This window comes from Melanerpes formicivorus, unplaced genomic scaffold (assembly GCF_026170545.1).
Source record: "Melanerpes formicivorus ecotype bairdi unplaced genomic scaffold, bMelFor1.0.p_v2 SCAF_8, whole genome shotgun sequence".
Classification (NCBI taxonomy): Eukaryota; Metazoa; Chordata; class Aves; order Piciformes; family Picidae; genus Melanerpes; species Melanerpes formicivorus.
Genome location: NW_027142360.1, coordinates 22,317,828 through 22,323,827, shown reverse-complemented (window position 1 = coordinate 22,323,827; position 6,000 = coordinate 22,317,828). Strand labels below are relative to the sequence as shown.

The 6,000-nt window shown below is 47.0% G+C and overlaps 1 protein-coding gene across 2 annotated transcripts in view; it reads left to right on the top strand.

Annotated features, from left to right (window-relative positions):
* Positions 1-1,846: 1,846 nt before the first annotated feature.
* The window catches only part of ATF7IP (activating transcription factor 7 interacting protein), a 70,002-nt gene continuing 65,848 nt past the window's right edge, over positions 1,847-6,000 (top strand). Inside the window, exon 1 of one of the 2 annotated variants that reach the window (XM_068142619.1) lies at positions 1,847-2,078. The gene's annotated coding sequence lies outside the window, so the exon portion shown is untranslated. Of the gene's footprint in view, positions 2,079-2,341; positions 2,435-6,000 lie in introns of those variants that run through there. The other variant, XM_068142625.1, reaches the window with a different exon arrangement.

The window sequence follows — 6,000 nt, the reverse complement described above, 5'->3', positions numbered from 1 at the left end:
CGAAATTAGTTTTTGGTATTATAGTGTTTCTTTTGCTCTGTGTAGGAACTTGTTTATAATCAGAGTAGTTGCAATCATTCCATCCTGTGAGGCCATTACTATGAAAGAAACACTGATTGACTTAATAAATTACAAAGAAAAATTAGTATAAAACTTACTGGCTCAAAAGTGTCATCCATTTACCAAGGTGACCTCTCAAAAATCCACATTTTCCCACAAAGCTTTAAAAATGCAAAAATGCTCCAAGGAAATTACTTTTCTTTCCCCCCCCCCCCCCCCATTGCTAACCATTTCTTATGATCATATTTAGTTTTCATTAGAAGTCTGTAGCTGTCTGTATATAAAAAGTAGATTTTCATGCTGAGTACTATGCCTCTTTTGTGCATCCTTTTTTCCTCCTCTTTTATCATCCCCATTTGTGAACCTGCAACGTCTCCATCAGCAAATATTAAATCACATGGAGAGAGTTAATATTTGGGAGGTATTCAAGCTGTTAAGTCTCATTTTTCTAACAATTTGATGACATACAGACAAGGACCATCATGAGCTTACTACTGATATGCCATAGGTTGGGAACTTTACTGTGACAGTACCTGGGAATAAGAAAATGAAGTGTTACATGCATACTTCAAGCCTCAAGTTCAATGGAGAATTGTGCAGCCCTATGCTTTTTGCATCTCCAACATGGCATGCAAGATGCAGCAGTGACCTTGGTCTGCACAAGAGCAAGCATAAGCAAGAGCCTTTCTGCATAGCAATCCTTGGTAGTAACTGTAAACATGGAGAGTTATCACTTCTAGAGGCAGACACTGTCTGTGAAAATGCGTCGTTAACTTCACAGGGTGCATTCACTTGCAAGGGACATAGCTGAAAACTAAAATCACTGAACAGAATGAGTGCTGTTCCAACTCAAACCAGGACACCTGATGACTTGTGGTAATTAAATAAATCAAGGTGAGCGCAGCAAACTCATACCTAAATGCAGACTTGATGAGCTCTGCGTTTTTTCGGGCTCGTTCCCGCCTTTGGCTACAGTACAAAAGGTGCTAAGTTCTGGCTCAGATGAAAGCAGGTCCTGTGATTGTCTCCCCCTCCCACTTGCATCTCTGAGGCTGAAAAGGAGAGTATGTGGGAAACGGCCACTTGGTGCAGTTTTAACCTGCAGCTCCCCCAGGGGAAGCTGCGTGTGCCTTAGAACCACTGCAAGCACACCCAGTGGTACTGTCCGAATTCACAGGGATCCTGAAACACAAAGCTGCTTGTTAAAGAGACCCCAAACTTGGTTTGGCCAGGCACAGCCTGTCACAGGGCAAAACACTTGGAAGTACTCTGCATATAGCCCCGAATCTGAGCAAGAGAAGCGGTATGGGAGCCACAGCCAGTGATGCAGGGGACTGACAGCATCAATTATTTTTGGAGATGCCCAGCAGACCTTGGGAAGGTTTTTGAAGGTGTCAGAGAGGTTTCGGACACGCAGCCCACAGCCACTGTGGCAGGAAACTGAGGGAGGGAGACGACAAAGAGACAGGAAGGAAGGAAGGGCGGGAAGGGATGGAAGGCTGGAAGAGAGGGGAGGGTGGGAAAGGAGGGAAGGGCAGGGAGGGAAGGCGAGGAAGCAGGAAGGCGAGAGGGGAGGTAAGGGCGGGAAGAGCCAGCGCCCCTGGCTTGCCCCAAGCCCTGGCCCCGCCACAGTGCCCCCTGGCGGCGATGACAGCCGCCCGGCCCCGGCGCGTCTGCGCGAATCACCTTCCGGCACCGCCACCGAAGGGGCGGAGCTCTTGGCTCATTTAAATAACCTGGCGGCTCATTTGCATGCCGCCAAGATGGCCGGCCCTGGGATTGGTCGGCTCCGAAGCAGTCCCCCACTGCCGGCCCCAGTGCCCACGGAGGGGGAGGAGTCAGCCGAGAGAGGGGAGGGGATACGGGGCTTATTTGCATAACGGCCCGGCGCGTGCTACCGGGGGGGAGGTGGCGTTAGCTCCTGCAGCGATTTTGAATCTGCGGCGGCAGCACCGGGGAGGCGGTAACGGCGCGACCCGCCGCTGAGCGAGGAACTCCCGCGGGACGCAGGGACACAGGTACGGACACGTCCGTCTCGGGGCGCGAGCGGCAGAAGAGCGGCAGGGCAGCGGCAGGAGTCGCGGCTGCCGTCTGGGCTGCCCCGCGCGGCGGCGGCGGCAGTGCGCATGCTCCGGGATGCAGCTTTGCAGGCGCGGCGCTGCGCGCACCCACATTCGCTGGCAGAACGCAGCGCGGCGCGGCGCCTGCTGCATGGGAGCACGTGACCCGGCTCCAGTGCAGGCGGCGGCGCCGCGCATGCGCGTTGCTGTTTTCGCGCAGAGGTGGCAGCAGGTGGGGAGCAGGGTGCGGGGAGGCGACTTCTTCTGTCCCCCACGTGTGGAGACGTCCCTGCGGCGGCAGAAGCGGGTCACAGGTAGGTCTGTCACGGGGCAGGGCACCGCTGGGGCGCTCTGCTAGGTCCTGAAGGCGCAGAGAGCTGGGCAGTGCCAGGCAGTTGTCTGACTGCATTCTGTCTTACGTGTGGGTGAGGTGGAGGCACCGCCCACGTGACACTGGGCAGGTGTTTGGGTGGGACAGGGCTGCGTCTGCCTGGCCGGCGCCTCAAAAGCATTTCCTGACTCTCGTCCAGATCGTGGCTGGCGCAAGCTGGGTGGTGCCACACGCAGCCCGTGGATGTCCATCCTCGCCAGCGCAGCAGCGGCAGGCGGGGAGTTGAAATGACAAAACATCTGGTTGCTGCGCTCAGTGGCGCACCGATGAGCTTCAGGGTAAAGGTGCTGAAGCACGTGAGCGCAGGAGTTGGAATTGGCTAGGAATGAGGGGATTTCAGCGGGCAAAACACCGCCAAACAACCAAGCCCTGGTTGTGCCATATTTGTGTGATGTCATCAGTAAACGAGGCCAGAGTGGCTGCACCAGTCTGTAGGGGGGGCCCACATCAAACAAAATGGCACAAGTTAAGAGTTTTAAGTAGTATATCCATGTACAGATGGTGCATTTGAACTCCTGATTTTCTTTGAAGATAGCCATTCACAACATTGGAACTCTATTCGTGGTTAAGCGGTCCACGTTTTGGATCTGATGTGACACTAATTGGGACTGTTGGAGGTACAGCATTGTTCTCAAGTAGTTTTTCCTTAAACGAGTATATATCCTCCCTAGATCCCTTAGTCTTTGACAGATACCCTGGGAATGCCTGCATTAGAATATTTGGTTGCGTAGTTTTGTTGCCCGGGGAGGTTGTGGATGCCCTCTCCCTGGAGGTGTTCAAGGCCAGGCTGGATGAGGACTTGAGCAACCTGGTCTAGAGGAAAGTGCACGGCCAGGGAGCTGGAACTACATAATTTTTACGCTCCGATCTAAACTATTCTATATATCTATGAATTAATAACAGCAATCCTGAAATAAATGTATGTACTGTAATGTCAGTGTGACCTGTAACACAGATAGACATGTGAGATGGGATCGTTGATTAAAAATATTCTGTTACAAGGATGAACAGTCCAGTGGTCGAGGCAGCAACGAACTTAAAACTGCATCTTTTGTGCAATCACAGGAAAATAACACTTGAGCATCTAGGCAGCTTATTTAACATGCTTATTGGTGGGAGTGAAAGTATGTTAATAAATACATGTGGTCAGTATCCCAGATAATACCAGCAAATACAATATTTTAATGAATACAGTTACTGGGATTTGCATTTGCAAGGTCAGAATAGTCAACAGTCAAGCTCTTTGGCTCTCTTTTGCAAGTTAAAATATGTTTGGGGCCATTATAAGTTATCCCAGCTTGATCTAGTTCCAGTTATTAGAGTTACTTTAGGTTTTTAAAAATAAAAAGGAGGAACAGAATGTCCTGTGCAAATCTGAAATGGAATTAGACAGGAACTCTGTAAACAAACAGGAGATACCACTATAAGAAATAATTGTCTTTTTCTGATTACCTACTGGTTTGTGCAGTCACACTCCTTCATACCTTCCTGTAGATTACCTCAAATGCTAACAATTCTTTAGAGGGGGGAAAAAAAAACCAAAACACAAACCCACTGCTATTTGATACACGCTCTTGGGTAGGTAAATTTTTCAAACCGGTGAAAGGGGCTAATGGTAGTTGTCAGGCCGATCACAAAATGAATTCAGTAGTGATTGCCTGAGGACTTGTGCAAGTCATAAATCATGGCAACTAGACTTCCTATTTATTTGACAAGTTGGGCAGTTACCACTTTGTATGCCCCAGAAGCAGCAAGTCGAATTCCTATGTACATCTAATCCCAAATAATTTTGGGTAGCAATGCATTTGATTGATAAGCACCAAATAATTAAAATCCAGGAGAACCCGTTTTGTCACCGTTTAGAACTGCTTATTGCGTGTTCTCTTCCAAAGACTCTCAAGAGATCTTTGTGTTCTTATCATGGTGCTCTCGGTTTAGTAGACTTAGTACTTTGCTTGGAGTAAAAAGCTTTTTGTCAGCTGCAACCTCCGCTACCAAGCGTAGCAGTGCTGAACTGATGTTTCCTGTGATAATGTGGAACGCTGCTGTATTTTGCTGCATGAATTAACAAGACTACTGAATGATGTGTAGGCTTGAAGCAGATCATAACAAAATTGATTCACAGAAGGATGCTATAATAATATGCATCAATTAAAGCAGTCATTTTTGTGCTCTTCTTGAGGGACCTCTTAATTCTCATTACTTGTCCATTATGAAGTTTGTTTTCAAGATGTTATTCCCAATAGATGTGTGGACACGCCATACCTGGCTGCATTTGTGGATACCTCCTGCTTTAGCTTGTATTGTTAGGCTCATTTCATAGATTCAGATCAGTATTAAGTACAGTGTGTTACAAGTTTTCCTGTAAGGCTTACTCTACTAATGCTTCAATGTGGGGCAAAATGAGAGGAAATGTGGTATAATACAGACACATGCTTCCCTCCCAGCATGGAAGGTGATCTTGCTAGTCAAGAGACTGAACCATCTATTAATGAAAATAATTCCACTTTAAATACTGATTTTACAGATTCTGTGGAAACAGAAACTGTTTGCATGTTAAACAATTCTTTAAGTCTTATTTTTAAACTACCTGACTCCTAAGTATTAACTAAATCCTCATTTTCACTGTATTTGACTGTGGGTTTGGAGGGAAGGCATTTTTTTTCAGTTACAGGCAGTATTTCCACAGTGAAAAGGAAAGGAAAATAAATTTCTTCTGATTTAGATGTTTTTTTTAACAGCATAATCAATTGCACTTATCTGGGCTTGTTACCAGAGATTAAACCAAAAATCTCAAGGTTATTCATAAAATGTAGATAGTAAGGCTAAAAGATCTTTACCTTTGTATTGCTCTTACTTAAGTAGTTTGCAAGTTGCATAGTTTTTTTCTTCCATCTGGTCTCTACCTGATGTTTGTGTTTATTGTGGTCTAGTTACATGTTTGTATTTTGCATTTATTGTGGAAATCACTGCAGTGATACAAGATGCACATCACAGTTTTCATAAAGGATATTAGAAAATAAGTTCCAAGTTAATAGCACTGTTACGATAGGTGAATATGGAGGGTTGGTTTGTTGGAGTTTTCTTCCTCCCCAGTACATTTTAATGTATCACAGTATCGCCAAGTTTGGAAGAGACCTTAAAGATCATCGAGTCCAACCTGTCACCACAGACCTCATGACTAGACCATGGCACCAAGTGCCACGTCCAATCCTGTCTTGAACACCTCCAGGAATGGTGACTCCACCACCTACCTGGGCAGCACATTCCAATGGTGAACAACTTTCTCAGTGAAGAACTTTCTCCTCACCTCCAGCCTACACTTCCCCTGGTGCAGCTTGAGACTCTGTCCCCTTGTTCTGGTGCTGGTTGCTAGAGAGAAGAGAACAACTCCTTCCTGGCTACAACTACCTTCAGGTAGTTGTAGAGAGCAACGAGCTCTGCCCTGAGCCTCCTCTGCTCCAGGCTAAACAATCCCAGCTCCCTCAG